Here is a 14768-nt window from a genome sequence, read left to right on the forward strand (position 1 = left end):
CTATGGCCGACGAAAACAGTGTTCAAATGGAATAGAAAAGACCTTTCCTGTGGAGAAGATTATATTTATGTCTTTGAGACTACAACAACACAGATATACTGAAACAAATGACCTCATGTGTTATACAGTACATGAGTCTGGATCTTTCTGATTGAAATGAATTGCTAAATGGTTTCCAAGCTTTGATTTAAATCCAGTGTGCAGATTTAAGTGCTTCTTATTTTACATGTGTGGCTTTAGTTGTCCATTTGAATACTGTGAATGCTCAGATTGCTTCTAGACAAAAGCAATTTGATGCTTTATGTCTGGGTGGAAAGGTTATTTAACACACAGGAAACTGAGAGCATCCCGTATGTGCTTTAAGCAAACACTGGGCAAAGTCAGAGGAAATGTAATCTTCTTCTCCAAGCTTGAATCACACTGTTCATTCCCAGCAGTGGATGATGTTGGTGAACAAGTCTCAGAGGTTAGCACAAAAGATCTACATTAACAGATTGGCCCTGCTTCCACTGACAAGTGATTGATAGCTAGGTAAACAGCATTACCATTTTAAGTATAACCTAAAGGTTGTTAGCAAGTATTTCCTGACGGGATGACTAATTGGTTAAAGCTACACTTCCAATTTACATTGTCTTCAAATTGGTTTTCACTATGATCATGCATGAGTTTCAGACAGGGATTTACTTAAAGCAACTGCCTCTGAAGGACTTAAAGCCATATATATATATATATATATATATATATATATATATATATATATATATATATATATATATATATATATATATATAAATATATATAATAACTACCGTGTCCGGTTTGTTAGTTTGTCCATCTGTATCTGGAAGTTCCAACAGTTCTTCGCCTGGTCATTCTCAAACAACTTTGAGGTGTAGCCTGTTTTGACCTTGGGGCTTCCAGGCCATACTTGGCACAGATGTATGCCCTGCCTGCCTCCGTCTTGAACCCTGGCATTATGTGGTGGATTGTCTCAGGGCCACTTTTACACAGCCTAAACCTGAAGCCCACACTTTCAGTCTAGCTTTTTCCAGGCATTGGTAGGATTTTCAGCCACTTCTATCTGAGAGTAGTCCGTGTAATGCAGGGGCCTGTCCTTACATTGTCTTGAACTCTTACTTCAGTCAGCTTGTTATCCAAGCAGGGTGTTGATTTCTCTGTCTAGCAGTAGCTGGTGTTTTGCTCCTAAGGTTTAGAAAAGCACACAATAGAACATATCAGTCATGGATCGGCCTCCCCAGAGTTTGGAACTCACCATTATTGAAGCAGCGGGGTTTAATCTCGACAGGGAATCGAACATAAAGCAGCCTGCATCCAAAGAAGAGGTTTGAATGGCCTTCAAGAAGCCTGGAAAACTGTTCCTGAAGACAACATAAAGAAATTAAGAAAGCTAATAAAGAAAGTTTAGCTAAGAGAGTTCAGACTGTGTTGAAAAGTGATCATACCAAATGCTGATGTAGTTCATTGGAAATCTATAACTGCTGTTTGGCTTATGTACTACTCAATGCATCTCTGTACCAATTTCCCTTTTACTTAGCAAAACATAAAGAACTGCAGAGTGGCACAAGACGTTTGCACAGTGTTGTATAGAGTTAAGTTACCAAACACTGGCCTAAAACAAAATATTGTTCAAATGAGAACAATATCTGCCTCTGGATATGTACCAGAAGAGTGAAATAAGGTTATGCTTTGCAGAGGCGTATAACATCTCTCCCCCTCTTTAAATCAGTGTCATTCTCCTGCTTCAAAAGAGCTGCATAAGATATTCATGTGTGCCAGTAACCTAGATTTTTAAATGTTTATTTGGCAGCTTGTCTCCTGTTGCTGAGCAGGCCTGTGGAAGCTCGATGGGGCCTCCTCGCACTTCTTTGATGTCTGGACTAAGGCTGTGTATCTCTGCCTGTGTACAGCAATGAGTGAGCATATCTTTATTTCTGAGTGCTCCGTAATGATGCCAGCCATGAAAAGCATTTCCGGGGCAATGCTTATAATGCATCAAACTAAGACACTGCCAGAGACCTGCTGCCTGGCATAACAAGGTCTTGTTATTTTTGTTTATTTAATGAGCATGGCCTTGGATATGGGCAGGTTACCAAAATAGAGCCAATCTACACCACAGCTGCACATCGTGTTGCATTTCAAGCGAGCTGACACTGGTTAAAACCTAAGCAACTAGTGGAAGAACTATAGGCTCGGTTACTGGCAGGATGACCATCCAGGCACTTTCTCAGCAGTGCTGTCATCTGAAGCCCGGGCTACTGAGAAGCAGAGCAGGTGATCAGGTGTGAAGTGCTGTTATTCAAGTAACATGTTAACACTTCCTATTAACAAGGACATCAACACATATACAGGTATAAAAATGCATTTAGTAGTTGCACAGTTTAATAAAACACATGACAAGACTTTGATCATAATCCCAAGATAAGCAAAGAAAGAACTGAAATAAGGCAGAGTGAGAGGGATTCAAATGAAGCATTCTTCTCCCTCTCTCACCCGATCCTGTTTTCTCCCACTGTCTGGTTCTGGGCCCTGTATCGTCTGATGTCTCTTGTCTGATTGCTGCTTTTATTCACTCTCAAATGTAATGCAGAAGCATGAGCAGCATCCCAGCATGCATTGCTTGTTTACTCCGGCAGCAAAGAGGAACTGTGAAACTGGGCTAAAGTTTAAAAATCAGCCCCAAATGGAGAAATGAGAAAAAATACCAGTTTGTCATAATATGAAGCTGAACACTGTTTGCCAGAGTATTCACACTTCTGCTACTTTCATAGATAGATCATCCATGCATAAATGTAACCAGTAGTTTTTATCTTGTTGTGAACTGTCCTTGAGAGGTAGGCATCTGTGCTTGTCTTGGTTAGATGTTGTTAAGTTAATTTTCTTAACCATTCTGTCATCATGTACTTTTGTTGTCTTCTGTGGTTTGATGTTGCTGAGGTGTGCAGCGTAATCATCATTTTAAGAAATGTGCCACATTTACCCACTCCTGAAGTTTGCACTGCACTGTCTGTGTGATATATCTATCTCTCTCTCTCTCCATATATATATATATATATATATACATACATACACATATGTTTGCAGCCTAATGATGGCCACCCTCTTTTGCACTGATATGTCAACACTTTGAATCAACTTCAGATATTATGTCTGCTTGTTATATCGTAAAGTAATAGAAGAAGAAGTTCCACACCTGACCATGAAACTGTTAGTTAGTAAATTTTCCAAAATGAGGGATTATGCATATAAAATGACTTTAATTCCTAAATGAGTAATAGCACATTTTGTAAAACCCCTTAACTTTAATTCTACACTTCAGTCACATCTTGAATACTTGATTTAAACTCCACTGTGATGTAAACAAAACCAAAATACAGAAATGGTGTCTTTGTCCAACAAATTATAAACTTTATTGTATAATATGTATCTACTACTTGTGCATGACTTATGGAAAGCAACCAAGCCACTTTCATTAACAATCAAGGAAACTGTCCCATAATCCAGGATCCACAGGTTAAAACGGCAGGTATCACTTTATGACATGCATATATGCCAACAGTTTTCTCCAGGATGACTGTATTCACAACCCTCTCAGGATACATTTATCCCTGTTGTCAGTGTCATGTGCTGAAATAGGAAATACAATTTTCTTAGGAGTCAGAGCAATCTGCACATCCTTTACGGGTGAGAGCTTTGAAAGGTATACATTATGGGAATCAACTTTGCTTTTTTTGACCACACCTTCTGTCAGATAAAGAGTTAAGTCTGAAACTCAGATAGTTCTGTTTGATTGAATTACTTGAAGGAGAATGCAGAGGGAAAGGGGAGTGCAGGTATACGAAGCTCGAAGGCTTTGGAGGGCAAGCTCTCCACAGAGTGCCCTCCTCTACGGAGGTTTCAAGAGTTTAATCTTTGATGTAGTGGGATTAATGAAAGATCCAAAATAATATTTGACACTAAGCGTAATTGCACATTATTCATTGTGGTAAGTCATATGCCTCACACACGGAAAATGGCGATCATGACTTGTCTCCTTTCTTTTTATCTCCCGTTCTTCATCTCACTTTTTAATACTGACTTTCCTTTACTTGTCTTTCAGTATCTAGTTTCAGAATCAATGGAAATGACTTTTGGCACTTCAGCGATGAGCTCAGTCTGCAAAATGAGACTGCTGTTAAAATTGAATCTGTTGCCTGGATGTGCTGTGGTCCATTGCTGTATATATAAGAAAGCAACAAGAAAGATGTAGAGCCCTCTGAATGTGAATGTCAGAAAGTCTTTGCCACATGCCAAGACCTACCGATGGAAGCAGCCTTGATACAGAGAATATGTGTTTTTAAGTGGATTAGCATTTTACGTAGACTGGTCGGATGAATTTACCATCCAAAGTTGAATTAACTTCAGCCACTTCAGAACCTGACTGTCTGCTTTAATTGGAGACAAAATTTGCTTAGGTAAGCAAAAAAGTTCATCTGTGAACTGTGGCAGCATAGCTGCAATTACCCAGAATCATCCACTAATCTACTAATTTAATATTTATTTATTTGAAGTTTTTAAGACTATGGATATTTAACCTCTATTTCATTTGAAATAACTCATCAGACTCTTACAATTACTTCCTTCCTGTCTATGATTCGTGCACTCGGGAACGCTCTTAGTCAAGTATTAAGTCAATTAGCTCAGCAGATGTAGTTGTAGGTGGAGGGGCTGAAAATGAAAGGCTGTAGTTTTCTACTCATTGAGAATATATTTTAATTTAGTTTGACTTTAATCAATATACAGAGACTGTTTTACTCCAGTGGAAGTAGGGATTGTTAAAAATGATACTTGAACACAAATATGAAGCCCAGCAGCCCCTCTGCAACGTTTGAGATCAAACCAAAGCCCCCAGCTGGTCAGACCAGCAGATACACCTGCAGTCAAGAAGCTTTGCCTTACATCAGGGGTGTCGAACTCCAGGCCTCAAGGGCCGGTGTCCTGCAGGTTTTAGATCACACCCTGGGTCAACACACCTGAATCAAATGATTATTTCATTACCAGCCTCTGGAGAACTTCAAGACATGTTGAGGAGGTCATTTAGCCATTTAGATCAGCTGTGTTGGTTCAAGGACACATCTAAAACCTGCAGGACACCGGCCCTCGAGGCCTGGAGTTCGACACCTGTGCCTTACATGCTCTCTGTTTTGATAAAACCAACCTATCCTCCCTCCATCCCAGAAGCCTTTACATTTACCCTTTCTCTGTTTGTTTGGGTTTTGCTGTTATTAACCTCCAACAGTCCCGTGTCTAGCTTTCCTTCTAACTTTTTTACCTGCTCATCTGCTTCTTTCCCCTTTTTCTTTTTACCCCATTGCCCTTTAGTTTCAGCCAAATATTTCCATCTGTTACCTTGTTTATTCCTTGTACCCGACCTTCGCCCCCGTCTTCACCTCTCATTTATCAGTTTCTCCTTTTCTTTCTCCTGTGGTTAGCTTCGTCTTTTTCATAGGTTTTTCCAGCGGCTTGTATCTCAGTTCATTCGTTCTTTCGCTCACTTCATTGACTCAGCCCTTCTCTGCATCCCAAATTGCACGAACAGGCAAACGTTAGCAATATTTGCGTTCAGTAAGTTACTGGTGAAGCAGAAAACAGCTCCCTCTATGGTGCACAGCTAACAGCTGGACTAGTACTGGTCCATATCCCATTTAAAATATGTATTCTTCTTTCCACTGAAGGCTACTGTGGCAGGAATAAGGCACGGCGGGTCCAGGGATCAGTGTTTTCAGACATTTATTCACAGCACCTCACACCACACACCACCAACCCCTGAGTCCCTGTGTTTTAACACGGCGGGGGTGATTGCGGATGCCGTGCAGGTGCGTCCGCACGGCACCGCAGACCACGCCCCACCACAGCTACATTGCAGCAGACAACTGCCTTTTCATCAGCAGCTATAAGCTTCAGCATGACATTTCAAATAATTTCATCATATCCCTGATGGCTCCCCCCCCTCCTATTTTTGGTGGGGTCCCAGCAAATGGTTAAAATGTTGTTTTACAAAGCAACAGTGTAAATGTGCAATAAATTAGAAAGTAAAAGTTGAAACCTGGTGAACTGGTGAATGAAATACAATCTGCATCTGCAGTTTAACCTGTCGAACAGTTCAGTGGCATTTTACCTGAAACACTGAGCTCATGCAAACATGCAGACTAACACACACAAGTGTGATGGGCTAATGTGAAATTATGTTTCAGTTATTTTGATATTTGTAGGAATGAACGTGGAAATAAAGTTACAACAAACTAAATCTTCTCTTTGATGATGCCTGGAAGAAAATAACTGCTAACATTACAGCAGTCCCTCTAAATCCACAGAATTAACATAAGTATTATTGACAACCTGATTCTGTGGCTACAAGCTGGATGTGGTCGGGCAAGAACGACGAGCAAGTGGCTCTGTTTGGAGATTAAAGTGAGTTTACAGAGAAGAGCCCTCTTTTGTATTACTGCAGAGTGATAAGGACACTGAATGTGTGACTCTCAGTCAGTAAACACATACAGATTTTAAATGAATGGCAACAATTAAAGTTTGGATAAATCCACTGAAAAAAATAAATAATATATATCTTATGTCTACCCATCAAGAGCATGGATGGTGGTGCAGTATGTTACCAGATATGAGTAACGTTGTAACATTATCAGCAACAGCGGGCATTAGCTAGCTAATTAAGTGAACAGTTATTAAGCTTCTCTGTAATGTACTGTCTTTCCTCTTTTGTTTTTAATGGAGCAAAGGTTGCATCACGAAGCCATTCTCTTATATTTTCCCTCTACATCCAGTTCTAACAAAATCATATTTTCTCTGCAAAGAACCAAAAACATTGTCTAGCATGAACCACATGGGAACTAAACAGTTTAAGAAGAGCTTAGAGACTTCTGACCTTGGGTATTTTGTAAACCTCTTTCCTCCTGACAGTGATTAATTTCAGGTAGAAATACCAGGTCATGGAAGCAATAAAGATTTGATAACTGCACAAAACATGAGAGGACAGGTACAACCAATCCAGCTTTCATGTTACAGGTCCTAAAGTTGTCTAGACAAAATCTGTCAGAGGAGAAAAGATGTGAACACAATCAGCATATCACGAACACAATACAGCACACGAGCAGCAAGACGTATTAATCACTGTCGAGCGCTATAAAAATACCTCGAGGGTCTATTTCTGGTACATAATTATTGGATTGATGATGTTTGCGATGAAACCTTTTTGCCTTAATTCACAGGAGATGGAGGTTATTGACACATTGTTTTGTTAGCTAAAATAATCAAGCTCCAGTTAATTCTGCTATTTTCTTACAAGCTGCATGTTTGTCTTTTTATGAGACGCCCAAGGTGGTCGTATAATGCAGTACACGACTATTCACCTTTTCATGGAGTGAGTGTGCATGCAAACAAGCAGCTAACCTTTGGCTGTGAATGCGTGTGTTGCTAGATTATGAGGAGAAAGATAATTGAATATGATATAAAGGGCAGAAGAAGAGCCCCATTCCAAAATGAGAACACTATCGTTTGAAAAATGTGGCACCCACTCTGACACCATGATTGCTGGCATGAAAGTAAAACTCATTACAGAATATTAATGGAGATATTAGCCATCAAAATAGGACCATTTCTGATGAGGCTATTAATCCTCTTTGTTCTTTAAATATTGAGTAATACATTTCATTCTGTCAATCTGGGGTTCAAAACGATATAATGTTGTGGAAAAGGCTTACGGTCAAGGTTTCTCCATGGCAAGATATCCCCTTCATAGGCTCGTAATCTGGTCAAAGGATTAAAACATTGAATTAAATTAAAGTTAAGGAGGGTTTGATAGATTACAAATGAAAAAAGGTTGTGTTGGCACCACCCATGTCTCAGTCAGGAACATGATCGTGACACGTTAATGTCATCTAAGGCCATAACTCAAATATATCTTTATGCATGCTTTGATTGGGAAGAGTTACGAGCACTCGGGTTGAATGACACCGTGCATGTGCACACGTCTGCAGGGATGTTACACCAGTGCAGTCTAATAATACTCATCAGTCTCTGTCTGGAGATGGATAAAGGCCGCCTGACATTGAATAGATAGCCTGGATCGTCTGCCACCATACATCACCCAGTTTACCTGTGGTTATGCAAATGTGTGTGTGTGTGTGTGTGTGTGTGTGTGTGTGTGTGTGTCATGTTCCAGCTTTTTTCTTTCTTTTATTCTTATTATTAGTGTTTTCTATCTTACTATACTCAGTACTATGTCCATGTCTTTATTACCATTATTAATTATGCCTGAAAGATGAAACTCTCGGTGCGATCGCTGTATTTCAGCGCGCTGTGCTGATGCTACGACGCGGGATTTGTTTTAACAGCGAGGATGTGAAATCAGACTGCAGCAGCTTTTTCAGGCAAGAAAAATGAGAGAGCTTCCCATCACTATAATGAGGATGGATAGCATTCTGTTGAGCTTTGCAACCCTTTATTTTACACAAACAGCGACTTTATGCATCACAATTGCACGGCTCTGAATGGGAAACAGCAGAAATAAATCACAAGCATCACTGAGGGATGCTAAGTAGATGTGCATTATTTGAATGCAATGAGAAGGAATAGCTTTGATGTTGAGAAATGTGTGTTGTTCAACGTTAGCTTTATCTATGTCTGTGCAGCAGGAATCATGGTTTACCTGTACCTGCTGGGCGAGGGATTTTTTTTGCTAGAAACATGAATTATGAATAATGTTTAGGGGAAAGAAAGGTGTTATTGGGATGAGATCTAGCTAGTTTCATCTATTCTCAAACCTGTGTAAACAAGAACTTATGCACAGTACTGTCCAGGTTTGAGTTCGCTCCTCATTTGGGAAAAAGGTACAGTGAATTATTGAAACATGCAAACATAACTGGAAAGACAGTACAAGCTTGAAATTCAATATTTGGTGTGAACATCATTACACTCCAGCGCAGCCTGAACTCTCTTAGATGAGCTTTCTTGTAATTTCTTTAAGTAGTCTTCAGGAAGAGTTCTCCAGGCTTCTTGAAGGACACTCAAGACATTCTTCTTCAGCTACTAATTTTCAGTCAAGTTCTTATTTAATTTGGCATACCTCAGCCTTTTCTCCCTGTTTCCCTTCTTTAAGAATGTCTTCTTGACGGCATCCTTTCAGTGGATGGATCACCTGAAGGGCCAGATGCATCTCTTAGGTCCTGTGTCAGGACTTTGCTCCAGGTTTTTCAGTGCATGCCTTAAGAAACAGGAACAGTGCCTATGATAGGTACATCCTAGAGGTAACTGTTTGTTTTTGTTTGTTTTTCTTTGTTTTTCTTTGTTTCTTTGTTTCTTTGGTTATTTTGGGGGGGGGGGGGGGTGCTTTTCATTAAAAGAAAATTGGGCTTGAATGATTCATAGATAAGCAATGTTGCCTTTTGGAGGCTATCAACATCAAGTAAAATGATTTAATAAATGTCAAACAACAGAGAGCAACAAGACATGCCCCTAAGCAAAAGATATGAACAACCATTATTATAAATTTGATAATGCCAAAACAATTTAAAAATGGTCCTGGTGAATGCAGTCACTCTAGTAAAATGGTAAGAAAGGGGGTTTGGCAAACATCCTAAGCTGTCTGTAAATGTTGGTATTAGTGTAGCAGAGCAAGGAAAGAGACTGAGATTAAATTTAGCCCATGTCAACTTTAGTGACAAACCAGGGGTTTAGGCATGAGGTGCAACTAAGAAATATCTTGTCCTGGGGCCCTTCACAACAACCAGCTGCCACTGCTGCTCAAAGCCCTCAAACAAAGACATGTGACCTCTGTGATACAGCCAGGAGTCTTAACCTCCTACATCAGCAGTGTTTATGTCAGCCAGCATACTGGAAATAGCCCATTTCACAGGGGATAAAAGCCTAACCTTCTTGTAATGACTGTTCTTTGGCACATTATGACAGATATACGCCAATAAACCATGCTCCTGTATTACTGTGTTTGTGTATGTGCAGCAGGTCAAAGGCTTCTGATGCCTCCTATCGCCTTTTTTTACATTGTAGCTCTGACTATATCCATTTTATTTGTCTTTGACTTTCTAAAATAGACCATTAGAAATCTTGTCAGACACACTGCTGCCATGCATCAACTCTCTTTATGTTCCACTCTTTCTTTTCCTCTTACTGATAAATGAAGAGCAGCACTGATCAAACCTGACATCAGAAACTTGACAAACACCAGCGACTGGAGCCGATTCATATTTAAACACTTCAAGAGTAACAGGCAACCAAAGGCTGCGCAGTTGTTGGGTTTTTTTTGGTCATCAACTTCTAGGTCATACCAATGTCATGTCTGCAAAAACATCGAAGTAAAGAAACCTTCTCCAAACATCTACAGTTGTGAGAAGTTGACCTACCTGTGAACATCATGGTAGTTTTAGCCTTTAAATGATTTCTTTGACTGTGCAGCGTAGATATTTACTGACAACTTTTTTAAAATAGAATCTGCAAAAGTTTGAATTTGTTTTCAATTTTGACTGATCCGTTTTCCTTTTCTTCTTGGCAGAAATGGTTCATTTAAACTGGTTGGTTGGCACTGGCTTTTGAGTGTAGTCCACAATCTGTCAGTAGAGTTGAGGTCGGAGCTTTTGGAAGGTCATTCCAGAAACTTAATGTTAGCTTTACCCATTCCAAAAGGAGTGTTTGATGTGTGGTTGGGATCACTGTCCTGTTGGAAAACCCACCTGTTTTGTCAAATTTGTGACAGTCTAGCTGTTTATTTGAGGTGAAGTTCAAGAATTTGGACCAATTTGCACCCATTTCTGACCATAAAGCTTTTCTCCAAAAGGCAGTATCAGTCGAGCATGGAGATGTCAGTTTTGTTGCTAGGACACCAGTGTCACGGTCCACTGTGGATAGACATGAGATAATTAGAAAGACCAAACACAGCAGGGAAACAAGGCACAGGTGAACGAAATCTGACTAACGAAACGGGGAAACAAAAATGAACATAACACACGCAGGACAAGAGACTATTAAAGTAAGATGGGAAATAACCCACACAGAGACTCAAACAAGGACACGTGAGTTTGATTGTAGGACAGGGGACAAACAGGCAGACTAAACTAGAACATAAATAAATAAAACTCAATCATCTGATAATTCCAGAGGAATAAAAAGCTCTGTTTGCTTTAGAGAAAATCCAAAATAAATGTAAACGTGTGCACATAAACCTTTCTTAAAATTAATTAAAGATTTGTGGTGTCGAATCATTCTTGGAAAAAGAACCATTCGAAGAAATGATCACGGTAAACTTAAGTGAGTTATTTGATATTTGAGCTCTCAGACTGTATGTATGAAACACTTTGCCCAGAGTGTGTCTGTTCCAGTGATATCACACGCCCTGTTTTACAGCTTCAGCTTGCAGTGGTGTCAGTCTTAAATGGTATTATTTCTCAACGTACATATGACCTTCTCACAAAAATGTGAATTTTTAATAGGAATAAAATTGGTCTGTCGTGTCTGCTTGCTAACGCTCTGTATTATTCATGAAAGTAGAATGTTCTTGAGCCATTCTTTTCTTTCTGTGCAGAGCTTCACGCTGCACAGCTCGAGCACGTGTGCCTTGTCTTCGATGGCTCATTTAAAAAGGAACGGGTGCTAACGGGAGAGAAAATACTCGAGTTAAGAAATCACACTGTGTCTGTGCTTCCTGATCAATGTTCCTGAGAATAAACAAAAAGAAAGTAACAGTAAAGGCCCAACTTTAAGAGAAAGTCCATTCACTGTCTCTGTCACTCAGTCTGTTATTAACAGAACTCACACAAAGCAGTTGTTGAATTCTTTCACAGTTTAATCCAACATATAGTTGCAGAGTCAACGTATGCTTTGCAGACCCAAATAAAGCTCGACGCAGTCATTAGGATGCAGCGCAGTCCATCTCCACTAAAGAAAGGGGTGGTAACTGATGACATTATCAGTTCCACAGTAGATGATGACGAATACCATCACAAAAACCACTTATTCAGTTGGAACATGGCGAGTCGGTTATTATTCTCATGTCTGTTTGGAGTTTTCTGTCAGAGACACCATGTCCTATCAGATCTTAAAGGGAAACAGCTATTAGGAGCTCACAGTGTTATCCAGGCTCTTCACCTCCCTTCACTTCACCCAGGAAAACGACTGCACTCACAGTTTATTCAAAGCAGCAAGAGGTTGTTGTTTTTTAGCTTTGAACACACCCCACCCTCAATCAGCCCCCAACTTCCTCCAAAGCACAATCAATGCTTACCAACAAGGTTGCCTAGCATCAGTTGCTTAGTAACCACTAGCCCATTGCTTTCTACTACAAAATGTCTCACTAATTCAGAACTAAATTTAGAAATGCCTTTGATTTATCCCCCTGACTGGATTGACAGAAGGAGTCTTTGCTTGATTTTCACCCACAGCTCTTTCTTTCTGGTACTGAAACCAGAAGCTGCTAGCAGGTACTGTCTCATGAAATCAGTGCCAAGATAGGAGAGTGATTCATACCTTTGTGTAGGTCACTGCTGATTACAACAAATCAGATGTTGGTGCAGCTGTTTCACAGATAAACAGAGACAGCTGAAAATATTTCTTGATATAATGCAAACCATTGGTGTGCAGGGGAAAACAAATGTTACACAAGAACAAGACAAATTGAACCAAATTAAAAAATGCAGATCAATGATTCTGTGATGCCCGTCCTCATTCCTTTAATGCTTTACTCAGAGCATTAAAGGTAAAAGGACTCCTGCAGAACATTTCTTCCCTTATTATCTGCAATATTGTGCACAATATAGAATAATACTACTGCTGTGGAGACTAAGCTCATTTTAAATACTTTGTATTCTCTTAAAAACACACTAATACATCTTCTCTACATCCCAAATGTTGGCTTTATTTATTAAGAGAAAGCTTACCTGTTGACCTGCTAATTTACTTGCTAATGCTACCTCGATTTTGTCAAGCAAGCTAGTCTCTTCTCAGTTAAGTCCACATTTGTATCTACAGTGTGCATATGCAAAAATGCCATTTAACCTCCTAAGAGCCGAACTCTTTCATGGCAAGATCTGCTGTTCACAAACGCTGTCCGTCTAATCTGACTGAGCTGGAGCTGTTTAGCAAAGAAGAACGGGCAAAGATTTCAGTCTGTAGAAGCTGGTAGAGACAGACCCTAAAAGACTGGCAGCTGGAATTGCAGCAAAAGCTGGTTCTACAAAGTATTGACTCAGTGTGTATGACAAACACAGTGACACACACGAAGGCATTGCTCCCAAACACTCCATCAAATACAAGCTCCTCGCTATATGTCTCTCAGGCCTTTGCTAAAACAGTAGGCTGACAAGTTGGAGCTGTCGACGCACCCGATTCCCTCCAAACCCAGAGAGACCGAGAGGAAAAGTAAGAGGCAGAAGAACGGGGGGATGCCGAGTAATGAAACAGCAGATGAAATTGAGCAGAACTGAAAATGCAGAAGCAGCGGCTCATCACGTCTGAGCTCTGTGTGTGTTAATGGACTTTGAATGAAACATGACGTCTGTTTATGTCTGTCTGTGTTCTTATCTGCGTTTCTTCCTGCGTATATGTGCTTGTTGTCACATGTTGTCTTATTAAGACGTAGTAGCCTTCACCTTCATGCTCTCTGGACATCCATCAGTGCATAAAGCATTTAGATGGATGTTAGAGCCAGAGATACAGCAGTCCCATCCAACAGCATCCACACACAGATTTGTATAAATCTTCATCTGTTTTTGATGGTGTCCAACTTAGTTTGGCTCTTTCTTTCTTCTGTGCTGACTTTATTGTCACAAGTTGAAAAAGATTTTACTCTATACATCACCTAAAATTTATATATATATTTTATCTTTTTAAACAGCCATAGCACATTTTTTGCTTCACCCCATATTATTTGTAGCCATGTGTATTGCTATACAGAAATGTGAGAGGCCTTTCATAATTCTGTGAATGCTGTCTGTCTGTTTCATTTGTCCCTTTGGAAAGCTTTGCAGAAGCAAAATCCCCACTATGCCAAGATAATATGGTCAACCGAGCCGAGGCTGAATAAAAGCCTTTGTATTTGAGCCTGGGAAGCATTCAGCCCGACTTCCTAAACCATTTACGGTATAGTGCATTAAATGTGTTTTTCCTTCTTTCAGCCATTACACCATTTCACCCGTTATTAGATTTCTACACCACAATCAACATTTTCCATAATTGAGCTAAGCGTGGAGACCTTTCACTAAATGTTACAACAGTTATTTCCTGCCACGCATACACAATGATAATATTGCTGATTCGATTATGACACAGCTGTCATTTTCTTCCAGCCAGGGACACTTCACGAGCCAAAACGGAGGTAAACTGACAAAGTCACACGCGTTCACTGTTAACAAATATTATTAGCAGGAGGTTATGGAGCCGTGTTGGATTAGAAGAGACAGGTCATCAGAATCTCAATCAGGGTGCGATCGTGTGGCTGCAGCGCCGATGAAGCGGCTAACAGGTGTGGTCTGTCTGCGCTGACAAGTGGCGTGACAGTTTTATCTGCTGTTTCTCTGCAGCGGGAATGAATGGCTCGACTAACACAACATGCCATGTTATCATTAGTCTGATAAAGTGTTTGATTCACTGACGGAGGCGGTCGGCCTGATGTCATTACAAAGAATCCTGAAACAGATCATACCAAAGTCAGGAGTATGCTAATATATGTTTTTATTTTTATTATTATATTC

The sequence above is a fragment of the Neolamprologus brichardi genome, chromosome 20 (genome assembly GCF_056152115.1).
Source record: "Neolamprologus brichardi isolate AB-2024 chromosome 20, ASM5615211v1, whole genome shotgun sequence".
Lineage (NCBI taxonomy): Eukaryota > Metazoa > Chordata > Actinopteri > Cichliformes > Cichlidae > Neolamprologus > Neolamprologus brichardi.